Source organism: Oryctolagus cuniculus, chromosome 4 (assembly GCF_964237555.1).
Source record: "Oryctolagus cuniculus chromosome 4, mOryCun1.1, whole genome shotgun sequence".
Lineage (NCBI taxonomy): Eukaryota > Metazoa > Chordata > Mammalia > Lagomorpha > Leporidae > Oryctolagus > Oryctolagus cuniculus.
In genome coordinates, this window is record NC_091435.1 from 72,280,059 (window position 1) to 72,293,904 (window position 13,846).

The 13,846-nt window shown below is 40.5% G+C and overlaps 1 protein-coding gene across 2 annotated transcripts in view; it reads right to left on the bottom strand.

Annotated features, from left to right (window-relative positions):
- LSAMP (limbic system associated membrane protein) overlaps positions 1–13,846 on the bottom strand; it is a 666,984-nt gene that overhangs the window by 218,599 nt on the left and 434,539 nt on the right. The window lies entirely within an intron of this gene.

Genomic DNA, 13,846 nt, shown 5'->3' on the forward strand with positions numbered 1-13,846 from the left:
TGTCCTAGTTCTTTTCTGATTAAAATAAGCTTCATTTAAATATTAGAGTATGCAAATCTGTATACATTAATTATAAATTTTTCTTATCAATGTACTAAATATATTTTATGTGCATATACAGATACACATGATAATAAATAAAGTTCAATCTGTCCTCTAAAATGCCATGGAAAGAAAATCAGTGTTAGTGTAAGATGACAATGTTATGTTAATATGATGTAGTACTTATGATCTGGCCACATAAGGAAACCATGGGTTAATCACTACAAAAAAAAATCATCTAAACACCATCTTGATGTATAACAGTCCAGGTGATAAACTTCAGAACTTAAAAACTGAATTAATAAGGCCGATATCACAGGCAAGTTGACATTACAAAAATATTATAGTACAATTACTATTTTTTTAAAAATTTTATTTAATAAATATAAATTTCCAAAGTACAATGTTTGGATTATAGCGGCTCTTTCCCCCCATAACCACCCTCCCACCTGTAACCATCCCATCTCCCACTCCTTCTCCCATCCCATTCTTCATCAAGATTCATTTTCAATTATCTTTATATACAGAACATCAATTTAGTATATATTAAGTAAAGATTTCAACAGTTTGCACCCACACAGAAACACAAAGTATAAAGTACTGTTTGAGTACTGGTTATACCATTAATTCAAATAGTAGTACAATTACTATTAATACTACCATCACCACTACTAATAGTTAACTTTAATTTAAAACTTACTATACATAGGAACCTATGCAGAGTACTTTACAAGCATCATCTCAATAACTTTACAATGGAAACATAGTATCCTATGGGGATTTTTTTTTTTAATAGGTGGGAAACTGAGGCATAGATTGCACTAGGTGAGAGGTAGAAAAGGAATCTGAAACCAGGCAAACTCCAAGGCCCACGCTCCTAAGCACTTCCTGAATGAAATTTCATCCTCACAATCCAGGCTACCAGATGGTTGAAAACGACAGAAATTACTCTTTGGTGCTGTGAAAAATGAGTCCCCACGGGCAAGCTGTACTGCTGTCTGACTTCCTTCATTAGTGTTTGCTGTGGCAACATCAGATCCCACATTGGTAGGCTTAAGTGGGAAGTGAATTACTCACAAATTTCATCACAGAGGTTATATACTGGTTACAAATAGCAATGTTTATGGTTTGACTGTGGTTTTACTTTTTCTTTCTTTTCTTCTTTTTTTTCCATCTCAGCTGCTTGTGCTTTTCCGTGAGACAGTATGTGTCTCCAGGAGGGAAGAGGACAAGAGAACATGAAGGAGTTCATAATAATAAATAATCTTATTTTTTTTCTCACTCTTCCTTCTCATTAGGGACTCCATTTAGTAGTGAATAGAACAGGAATATTTTCTGCTTATAAAAGCAACTTCCTATAGCCGTAGTCTCTGTAAATCCCTGTTAGGAGACATTTCTGATACTTGGGCAACTGACTAGTTTACAGTTGTACAAGGAGCAGTGGGGAGGAGGCCGCTTTTGACCTTAGAATTCACATTGCAGTGACATCTGGGGAGGTACAGGCGGCTTCAAATCAAACCCAGTGGCAGAAGTAGACCTTTAGCTGATGCCCATTATTTAGACTTCTATTTATAGAGTTTCTATTCCCTGTTTTAGCTATTAAGATTAAGGGTCATTTTCTTATATTCATACATTGGCTTGCAATATGCTCTTCCAGACTTTTACTATGAGGACCTGAAAGGTCACAACCGTTTTATAAGGAAGAACATGAGGTACAGATAGTAATAATGGCTTGTCAAGGATGATCCGATAAAGAATCATGACTGGGCTTAGAATTCAGAGACCCGGAATGTCTCTTTCTTCTGCTTAATAGTCAATGTCTAATTCCCAGAGGAGTAAGCCAATGTTCTAAACATCTCCAAATAAACCACAATAAAATACAAATCAATGACAGTGTCCAACAGCAAGGTTTAAATAGTCTAGATGCCTTCCTAAACAATCTAAAACCCATAACAGAAAGATAGTTACTATAAAAGCCCACATTGCTCAAGTTGTAGTTACCTATGAATTGTAACATAGGATGCAGCAGAAAGAGAAGAAATACAGATATGTCAGATAATAATTTTTAAAAAAAGTGGGGAAGAGGATTTTTTTTATACTTGAGAAGTAAGGAGGGATAGACAAAGATTTATTAATAGGTACTAGGGTATAGTTAGGTAGGAGTAAACAGTTCTGAGGTTCTGTTCCACAGTAGGGTGACTATAAGTGTTAATGCACTATGTTTTTCTGTTTAAAAAAAAAAACACTAGAAGATAGGATTTTGGAAGCTTATGCCTTAAAGGAATGTTAAATGTTTGAAGAGATAGATATATTTACTGATTGTACATTACACTATGCATACATATGTTGACATGTCACGTGGTATCCCATAAATATGTACAAATTTTATATGTCAAACATTTTAAAATAAAAAAATTGAAAGGAGAGAAGCTCCACATCTCTAAAATAAAAACATGTAAAATTTAAAAGTAAAACAAGTATACAATTTTCTCCCTATTACCTTTTTTATAAAAGGTATAAATACTTGGGAGATGGAAGTTAAGCTCCTTGTTCAATCTTCCATCAATACTGTTTGATAAAACTGGAAATGAAATATAGAATAAGAGACTATAGGGTGACAGTCTGAGTAGCAAACCATACTGAATTTCTTAACCAAGGACAATACTATCAAGTTCTGCGTCTCAAGAGGTTGGAGATGCAGAAAATGTCTATATTGAACAGTCAGAAATGTGAGCAGGTTGTATCATTGTATCCGACTTGTCTCTGGATCACTTTCAATTGGTCTTACTTCATCACTCATTTTCCTACTTTATTTTGTACCTGTGTCTTCTCATAAGATACGTAGTCTTTTTGCTTTGAAAGAAGAGCCCTTTCCAAACTCCATGCAATTCTCTTATGAACTTTCAATGTCTTTTTCAGAATTTCTTGAAGGAATTGTTCTACACCACACCTTCATCTCCCATTTAACCTTAACATTTGATGGCAATCTAGATTCTCTTCTTCACCAAAGAACTTTTACCTAGGGAAACTGGCAAATAATAATATTCTTTCTAGGTCCAAACACAATTTTTAGTACGATCCTCTTTTTCACCAATTTATTTAACTCTGTTGATTACAACCTTTTCCCAGTCCTTTATTTTCTTGGTTTTTAGGACACCAAACTCAACTGTTTTTCCGTTCACCCTGCTGGTCAGCCTTCCCAGTTTAGCTCTCCGACTCATTTTGTCTGGTTCCTTAAACATCTGCACAAGTATTTAAGGGTTTAGTCATGGTTCTTTTTCTTCATCTCAATCTACATATTCTTAAGAGATCTCATCTACTTTGTGGCTTCAAAAGCAAAAGCCACATAACTGATGATCCCAAATCATTATCTCCAGCCCAGATTTTTATTATGACATTTCCAATAGACTATTCAGCATGTTCAATACATGCTTCACAGATACCCAGCATCCAAAATACTGAGAACTGAAGTCATCATCTTCCTTCCTACAAAACTCTTGTGTTTTATTGTCTTAGTAAATGTCATGCAAAGTAAACAAGTAAAACAAAGAACAAACAATACATCTCCCCTGTCTGCTCTCTCTCCTTCATTGCCTGCATATAGAGTTGATCCCCAAGTTGTGTGACTTACGCCTTTTGAATATCTCTCAGACTCATTCATTACTCTCAGCCCCTTCTCCCACTAAGCCTTGTTTTGCGAATCAACTTTTTTTTTTTTTTGGCCTGAGTTATTGCAACAAGATTAAAACTAATTCTGTTGCCTAGATTTCCTCTCTTCATACTCCCTACCACACCACAATCAGAATTTTGTTTCCAAATTGTTAATGTGAATATGGTATTCTTTAATTAATCTCAGTGTATACAACATAAAATCCAGATTTTTAAACTCAGTTTAATGCTTCATTCCTAATTGGCCCTTGCCTATCTCCAGCTTAGTCTCTTACTTCTTTAGCAATGTGCCATCCAAACCAGAAGTCAGACCAAACAACTTTCAGTTCCTGGAATGTGCCATATTTGTTTATGCTCTGGTGTTGGGTTTTCCACATGGAAAATCTGTTTTCAAACTCTTCATGTGGTGAACTCCTTTCCAGATTCTGGGGTCATCTGGTCAGGGTAACTCCTTACTCTCCTCCAAGATGGTCCTATCATTTGCATTCCATACCCCCCACTGCTCCAGAAGTGTTCCTCCTGTGTTCTTACACCAGATCCCATATTTCTCCATCACAACACCAAATCATAACTGCGGGATCACTACCTGAGCTTTTCACTAAACTCTCAGAGGCCTACAGCAAGGCCTTTGTTTTCCTAGCTGTGAATCTCATAGAGCATGATGTTTAAAACATGGTAAAGTAGTCAAAATGTATGTGAAAAAATTTCTGAAGCTTCTGTCTCCACCTCCTGCCTCTACATCGCTCAAAGAAATCATCTCATTGAACTTCTGCTAGAAGATGAGTAAGTTTTCATTTTGAACCAGTAGAGCACAGGTCTTTTCAATATTTGTTTAGCTATGCCTCTAGTTACCTACTTCATTATCAACTTGACTCAAAAACAAAATGAAGAAAATACTCGTGGGACAGAGCAGTGTTCGTATGTTTCAGGAGCATAGGAAGCAAGTCCACAGACTTTTCAGTTTTAATCTCCGTTTTCCTTTTCTATGTGGAATCATATATAGATATAGATATGATATAAATTTTTAGATCAGTGGTGTAAAAGTTTCTCCCTAGTTTCCTGTCCCAATGCTTGGAATTTAAATTTATTTATGTATTTAATTATTTTAAGAGAGTTATTTATTTATTTGAAAGTCAGAGCTATACAGAGAGAGGAGAGGCAGAGAGAGAGAGAGAAAGGTCCTACATCCGATTCCCCAATCGGCTGCAATGGCTGGAGCTGCACCGATCTGAAGCCAGGAGCCAGGAGCTTTCTCCAGGTCTCCCACGTGGGCACAGGGGCCCAAGGACTTGGGCCATCTTCTACTGCTTTCCCAGGCCACAGCAGAGAATCAGATTGGAAGAGGAGCAGCTGGGTCCTAAACCAGCGCCCATATGGGATGCCGGAGCCTTAGGCCAGGGCGTCAACCTGCTTCACCAGATTTTAAATTTAGATCATCACTGAGAACATCAAGGTAGGGAGGAAATTAAAGATTTTATTCTATTACCACATAAAACCTTAATAAAAATTCTGAGAAATAAAGACATAATTATTATTACTACCATTTTACACATGTGGATATAGGAATCAAAATGGGTAAAAATCAGGCAGCTAATGAATGAGAAAGGTAGGACCAAAACCTAGGATTTGTATGTTTCCCAAAGTTTACTCTTCCTTTAGATCACATTCCCTTCTGTGAAAGTAATACAAATAGTATCTTTACTTAATTCTCCACAAGGATGACTGCCAAGGACTCTCTAGTTAACAAGAATATCTTATTTGTATCAGCAAATGTAACTTGTTTATTTTTCAAAATCTTTGTAATATGGATTTATGCTCAATTTTGGGGTCATTGTAGTATACTGAGTAGTTTGTTTCTGTCTAGAAAATCCATTAACAACTTTTATTTGAGTATGTTCGTATGATTTATTACACCTTCCTAAATGTAATGCTACAAGACGTTTATTTGATGTTTTCAACCTATTCAGTTTCAGTGATCTCTCCAATTCATCTAGATTATTTTGTTTTTCTTACTGATTAATGAGAGAACTTATATCGTAAGGAATTGATCTGTTGCTGTCATGTTGCAATTTCTCTAATTCATTCCCTGGGTCTTAATTTAGTTTGTGATTACTTCTGTTCTACAGAAGTTTAAATCTTCTTAGTTCTAATATCTATTGATCTTCCTTTTGTGATTTCCTCCACTGCTTTTATGTATAGTTGGTCCTTTTCTAACATTAATATCTATAAATTCTTACACTTATTTATTCTTTTTCTTTTGTTTATTTCTTTCTTGCTCTGGTGAACTTTTTAAATCATCTGGAATTGATTTATAGTAATAGAGGTAATCAGGGTTTCTCTTCACATAATATCTTAACAAATTTCTACACCATTTATTGAAAGATATAAAATGTGGGGCTGGTGCTGTGGTGTAGCGGGAAAAGCTGCTGCTTGCAGTGCTGGCATCCCATATGGGTGCTGGTTCAAGACCTGGCTGTTCCACTTCTGATCCAGCTCTCTGCTATGGCCTGGGAAAGCAGTAGAAGATGGCCCAAGTCCTTGGTCCCCTGCACTCTCATGGGAGACTTGGAGAAAGCTCCTGGCTCCTGGCTTCAGGTTGGTGCAGCTGTGGTTGTTGTAGCCAGTTGGGGAGTGAACCAATGAATGGAAGACTCCTCCTCCCCTCTCTCTCTCTCTGTGTAACTAAGACTTTCAAATAAATAAATAAATCTTTAAAAAAAAGAAAGATATAAAATGCTTACACTATTTTGGTTTTCAGAATCACCCTATAAAGTGCTGGCTTGCCTAGTATTTCTGTTAATAAATAAATATATTAATGTTAATAAATAAATAAAATAAAAATTTTACTTCATTTCTCTAGTATTTTGTCAAGATACCTTAAAAATATGTCACTGGGCCCAGCACTGTGGCAGAGCAGGTTAAACCATGGCATACAGTGCCAACATCAATATAGGCACTGGTTCTTGTTCCGTCTGTCCCACTTCCAATCTAGCTCCCTGCTAATGAGCTTGGGAAAGCAGCAGAAGTTGGTCCAAGTCCCTGGGCCCCTGCTACCCACATGGGAAATCTGGATGAAGCTCCTGGCTCCTGGTTTCAGCCTGGCACAGGCCTGGCCATTGTGGCCATTTGGGGTATGAACAAGTGGATGGAAGATCTCCCTCTCCCTGTCTCTCCTTATCTGTCTCATAACTGATTCTCAAATAAATGATAAAAAAAAGTCATTAATTTGGATAGCACGTTAGTATTACATATTAATTTTAAAATCTGAATTATCACATAGATTATATTCTTTAACTGAAATATATATAAATTTTGTGTTAAAGAAATGCACGGGGGCAGGCATTTAGGCAGGCAGTTAGAACACCCATAGGCCATATAGAGTACCTGGGTTTGATTTCTGGCTCCAGCTCCAGCTTCCAGCTTCCTGATAAGATAGACTCTGGGAGGTAGCAGGTGGATCCTTGCAACCCATGAGGGAGATTTGATAGGCTTCCCAGCTTCCAGTTTCAGCCCATCCAAGTCCTGGTCATTAAGGATATATTTTTTTTTTTTTTTGACAGGCAGAGTGGACAGTGAGAGAGAGAGACAGAGAGAAAGGTCTTCCTTTGCCGTTGGTTCACCCTCCAATGGCCGCCGCTGCAGCCGGCGCACCGCGCTGATCCTGGCAGGAGCCAGGAGCCAGGTGCTTCTCCTGGTCTCCCATGGGGTGCAGGGCCCAAGCACCTGGGCCATCCTCCACTGCACTCCCTGGCCATAGCAGAGAGCTGGCCTGGAAGAGGGGCAACCGGGACAGAATCCGGCGCCCCAACCGGGACTAGAACCCGGTGTGCCGGCGCCGCAAGGTGGAGGATTAGCCTATTGAGCCACGGCGCCGGCTCCATTAAGGATATTTGGGAAGTGAACCATTGGATGGGAGCTCGCCTCTCATTCTCTTTCTCAAATAAATTTTTTAAAGAAATATGTTCTTTGGGCCAGTGCCATGGCTCACTTGATTAATCCTCTGCCTGCGGCGCCGGTATCCCATATGGGCACCAGGTTCTAGTCCCAGTTGCTCCTCTTCCAGTCTAGCTCTCTGCTGTGGCCCGGGAGGGCAGTGGAGGATGGCCCAAGTGCTTGGGCCCCTGCACCAACATGGGAGACCAGGAGGAAGCACCTGGCTTCTGGTTTCAGATTGGTGCAGCACCAGTCATAGCGACCATTTGGAGAGTGAACCAGCGGAAGGAAGACCTTTCTCTCTGTCTCTCTCTTTCACTGTCTATAACTCTACCTGTCAAATTAAAAAAAAATGTGTATTTTTTTCTATTCAATATAAATGGTTGTTTCTAAGATAATATAGAAATCTAGGTGTACCTAAATATGTGGATTCCTTTTGCTGTGCGATGAGGCAGCCTTAAGTCAAGCTTTGACACAATCTTGCTCTGCTGACCATTCTCTGATTGTCCCTCATCACACTTTTTGTATTCCTTTACTTGCCCTCTCCACCATATCTCCAGAGTGTGTTCTGACTTTTGTGGGCCTAGAACTGTTTGTATCTATTTGTACAGCTGTGTAGATTCCAACTTATCCTTTCTTCTTTTTATGCAAGACTAGCCCCACTTATATATGACCAAAAGTGTAAATGCAGCAAAGTTAGGGATATCTACTGTCTTACCTGCACAGAATCCATGTCTCTTTCTTTGGTAGGACACTCTGGCTTTCCTTTGAGGAAATCACCATTCAGGCACAGCCATTGGTTTGTGAAGACTGTCCATTAAGCGATATGACCCACCTCCCTTGGCCAAGGAGTGTGCACAGGCTTACATTGGGCCATTCAGACTTTCTCCCCTTTGAATTTGTTTTTATTAGGAATGACACAACAGAGGTTGAAACCCATCTAACCTGTGGCAGACTGTGAATGTCTCTAATTCTGCATTCCTCCCTAGATCCCCCTCCTCTGCCACAGCCATGCCCTCCTATAGGGGGTGACACAGTTTCCCATCACTTGATCATGTTGCTTACTTTTGCCAATAGTATGTCAGCACCGAGAACATGAGACATGTTTTAAAAAATGCTGGCATAATTGGACTTACTTATTCTTGAGCCTCTGTCATTATCACAAGAACATGTTGAGCTGCGCATGCTGGTCCTGGGAGAAGGAGGATGCTCAATGACAGATAGGATTGCCAGATAAAATAAAATAAACGATACATAGTTACATATAAATTTCAGACAAACACTAAATTTTTAAAGCATATTTCAAATATTTCACAGGATATACTATATTAATAATTATTTATTGGAGTGGTCATTTGGCGCAGCAGTTAAGATGCTCCTTGGGATGCCTGAATTCTAATTCCATAACAGAGTGCTTGGGTTTGAATCCTGGCTCCTTCCAATTCCAGTTTCCTGTTAATGCACACCCTGAGAGATAGCAGGTGCTGATTCAAGTAATTGGATTCCTGCTTCCCACATGGGAGATCCAGATTAAGTTCCAGGCTCTACCTTCAGTGTCACCCAGCCTTGGCTGTTGTGGGCATTTTGGAAGTGAAGCAGTTATGGGGAAATCTCTCTCTTTCTGTCTTCCAAATAAAGAAAAAAATGTAAAATATATTCAGAATTTGTTTGTTTGCTACCTAAATTTAACTAGGCATCGCATATTGTACTTAGTAAATCTGGCAAACCTAGGAGCAGAGTCACTTTTAGTGAGACTGAGTCTAATTCAGCTGACTTGCATTCTTGTGAGAAATAAAGAATAACATATATTTTATGCCTCTGAACTTTAGAGTGGCTTTTTCAACTGAAATAGTTGGTACACATCATGAAAAGGCAACCACCTGAAAAAAAATAAAGTACTATTTTCACTCATTTCTACAATCTCTACCTCTAGATATGTATGATTGCTTTACTTTCCAGAGTGAGGTTCTATTTTTCATTTGATTCTGTGAATTATTTCATATTATTCCAATGGCTCAAATTAATCAGCCATTTTGTGTTGCTTAAACCAAAGAACCCTAACTGTTGCAAACTGCACAATAGTCATAACAGGGGGGAAATTTGAAGTACTGCTGTCATCACTGTCTAGGTGCCCCTTTGGCTTCTGCATAACCAACTACTGCATAACCATCTTGCATGTTTAGCATTGATTCTTATCTGTCAGTGCTCCTTGCTTTAAAATAGCCCTAGGCCTGCAAAGTCATCTAATTCTAGCTGTGAATATTCCAATGAATTTATCCTTGGCCACTAACTGACCAATGAATAGAGGGAAACCAATCAGATCCAGAGTGGGAAAGAAAAGGGTAGTTGACTCATTTCTCTAACCTCAAATAATTAGCAGTTGTTACTGGTATTCAGTCTGAAATGCCACTCTTAATGGGAAAAATTAACAACAAATTGGTCTCATTAGTTGCTGTTCATTGGAAGCTGGGGTAAGGTGTTATGTGTGGGGGGTGATAATAGGATGTTTAAAAAAGAAAAAAAAAAAAACCCACTTTCAGTTCTCTAACTGCTAACTTTTCTTTGGAACAGCCAGGGAAGCTTAAGCCCTGTCATTTGCACATGTAACAGGCTACTGGGAAGCTTGGCTTGCCTACAAAAGCTGAGCTCAAAAACCTACAGGGTATTTCTTGAGCAGCACTTGGTTTTAGTAAGTGTGATCCTAGGATTTGACAATAAGATTGAAAAATATACAGTATAACACATAAATACCTTCTTGTAAAATATGAAATATCCATCCAGCCTAGCATTGTGCTTGACAGTGCTCCTAAAGCATGCTTCCAGTACTGTGTGGAAGCTTTTAGGATGGATGATATGGCTGGAAAACACAGCAGAAAGCCCTAGATTGAGAGTCACTCAGGAATTTTTAATCCTAATCTGCCATTAGCTCTCATTGTAACATAATATTCTCTGATGTTAACTTCTGAGTCCCTGTCATCAGGCACATTGTTGGCACTCAAACTATTTTAGGAGCACAAATTAATAATTACCTAAATCTCCCTGAGTCTCTGCTTCCTCTTCTAGCCATTGGAGGTAATGTATAAGGTTGATATTAGGTAATATTACAGGATTGCTATTAGGATCAAAAACGTTCATTTGTGTGAACTTGATCTGTGTACTAAGAACTTCTATAAATGTTATTATTTATTATATCCTAAAGCTAGCTAATAAAGTAGTGTGGCTTGTTTTTCCCAAGATAATATAGCAAAATAATTTATGCATTTCTATGGCTAATGGCATTCTAGTTATGTTTTTGCCAATCCTATTATTGCCAAAAGGTATAGATAATTACCATAATTCATAATTAATCATTAATATTGGCATTAAAAATAAATTACCCACAATGATACACATTGAGTTCTTATCTACTAATGAGTAGAGCAATACCAACATATTCAGCCCTTTAGTCAATGTCTAGACATTTTATACCTATAATAAAAAGTAACACGAATGGGTGACCATTATGGTGCAATGAGTTAAGCCACCACTTAAGATGCCCACAATCCATATGAGAGTGCCAGTTTGATTCCTGGCTACTCCTCTTCTGATCCAGCTCCCTGCTAATGTGCTTTGGAAAGCAGCGGATGATGACTCAAGTACCTGAGTCCCCGCCATCCAAATGGGAGACTCAGATCGAGTTCTGGGCTCCTGGCTTTGGCCTGATCCAGTTCTGGCTGTCATAGCCATTTGGGTAGTGAAACAGAGGATAGAAGATATCTCACTCTCTCTGTCATTTCACCTTTCAAATAAATAAGTGGATAAATAAATAACTTTTTAAAAGTGGCACAAAAATGCAAAAACATACAACAAAGAGTATTAGTAAAATGGCACAGTCTTATCTGTGGTACCATCTATGCCCCGGACACCATCCTAGGCTCTACAACCTGCTGCCATTGCTGGAAGCCAGGTGACCAGATGGCCCAACCACAGGCTTCAGGTCCACCCCCACCCTAATGAGATTTGCTGCTTCTATTTCCCTGCCCCTGGCAAAGGCAAACAGGACCTGCTTCCCAAGTACATGCCCTCTCACCTCCGGCCCGTCAGGCACCCCCAACCCAATAATAAACCTTTCCCTTAACTCCAGTGTTTGGTGTGTTTTGTGGTGACCTTATATTGATGCCGTGACTTGGATCCAGGCTCTCCCATTGACCTTGCTTTCCCCTTGGGGATCTGAGCTGCTCTGGGGTCCTGAATTTCTGCCAGCCACAAAACACACCCCTGCACCTCCTTCCATGCCACTGAATGCTGTGTGATCTGCATCCACACATCAGTCTTTCAAATCCTGAGGTGAGGTGTGGAACGGGAAATTCTCTCATGGTGACCTGTACCACAGGTTGTCGCTCTACTCTGCTTCTTCTTGAAGTCCTGGTACTAGGCACCAAAACCTCCCATGGGCTTTACGCCTTCCACGGGCCTTCTGCCTCTCCACAGGCTTTATGTTTTACCATAGGCTCTATACCTTATTACAGGTTCTACGCCTTTCTTTTTATTTTTAAGAAGCCCCCCCCTTTTTTTTTAAAGATTTATTTTCATTTATTTGAAAGACAGAGTTACAGAGAGGCAGAGGCAAAGAGAGAGAGAGAGATCTTCCATCCACTGGCTCACTCCCCAGATGGCTGCAACAGTCAGAGCTGAGCCAGTCTGAAGCCAGGAGCCAGGATCTTCTTCTGGGTCTCCCACATGGGTGCAGGGGCCCAAGGACTTGGGCCATCTTCTTTTTTTTTTTCTTTTTTTTTATTTTTCTTTTATTGTTTTTATTTTTTTTGACAGGCAGAGTGGACAGTGAGAGAGAGAGATAGAGAGAAAGGTCTTCCTTTTGCCGTTGGTTCACCCTCCAATGGCCGCCGCGGTCGGTGCGCTGCGGCCAGCGCACCGCGCTGATCTGATGGCAGGAGCCAGGTACTTCTCCTGGTCTCCCATGGGGTGCAGGGCCCAAGCACTTGGGTCATCCTCCACTGCACTCCCTGGCCACAGCAGAGAGCTGGGCCATCTTCTACTGCTTTCCCAGGCCATAGCAGAGAGCTGGATTGGACTCGAACTGGCACCCATATGGGATGCCAAGCACTGCAGGCAGCGGCTTCACCCACTATGCCACAGCACTGGCCCCTCTATACCTTTCCATGAGCTCTAAGCCTCAGGCTCCTGTGGGTGCCTGCGTGATAACCCCCACTCTCTGTTCCCCTCCTCTCCCCATTGGATGGCTGTGATCTTGGGGATGCTCAATATCTGCCAGTCCGACTCCATGGGCTGCCACAGGAACTCCTCCGTCCTGTGTTTAGTACAACCCCCCCTCTCGGTTGTCTTCTACCTCAACAACCAGTTCACGTTTGACCCTTACACTATTTAAGATCTTTATCACTTCTGTGAGCATTTGGGGAACATGGAAGACAATTTCCACATTCAAGTTTTCTCCTATCTCAGCTCTAAACCTTCTCCAGCTTAAGTTCTCTTAACTTCCAAGGCTCTTGCTAAAAAGCCAAAACCAGGGCTGGCACTGTGGCTCACTTGGTCAATCCTCCGCCTGAGGTGCCGGCACCAGGTTCTAGTCCCAGTTGCTCCTCTTCCAGTCCAGCTCTCTGCTGTGGCCTGGGAGGGCAGTGGAAGATGGCCCAAGTGCTTGGGCCCCTGCACTCGCATGGGAAACCAGGAGGAAGCACTTGGCTCCTGGCTTCGGATTGGCACAGCGCCGGCCGTAGCGGCCATTTGGGGAGTGAACCAATGGAAGGAAGACCTTTTTCTCTTTGTCTCTCTCACTGTCTATAACTACCTGTCAAAAAAAAAAAAAAAAAAAAAGCAAAAACCACTTTCTTCTATGTTCATGAAGCCAGCTCTTACTGTCTCACCCAATGTACCCTCCTCCTCCCCCTCCTGCCTGGTAATTCCAACCTATCTCAGAACCAACCCTTGCCCAACTTCTACTCCTCCTGCCTTATCTGTCATCCTCTCAAACACCCTCCTCCTGGAGAAGCAAAGGCAAATTTAGGAATGGACCCTGTCTCCATGCCTTCACCTTCAGGTCCTTGTCCTCCAACCAGTCTTTGCCCCTCCCTCTCCTGTTCCAATTTTACCTTAAGAATAGCAAGTTCTCATCCTTGAGAACTCCCAGTTTACTGCAAAAACAAATTAGGTATCCCACCCTTTTGATGGCTCTTTTGTTTTATCA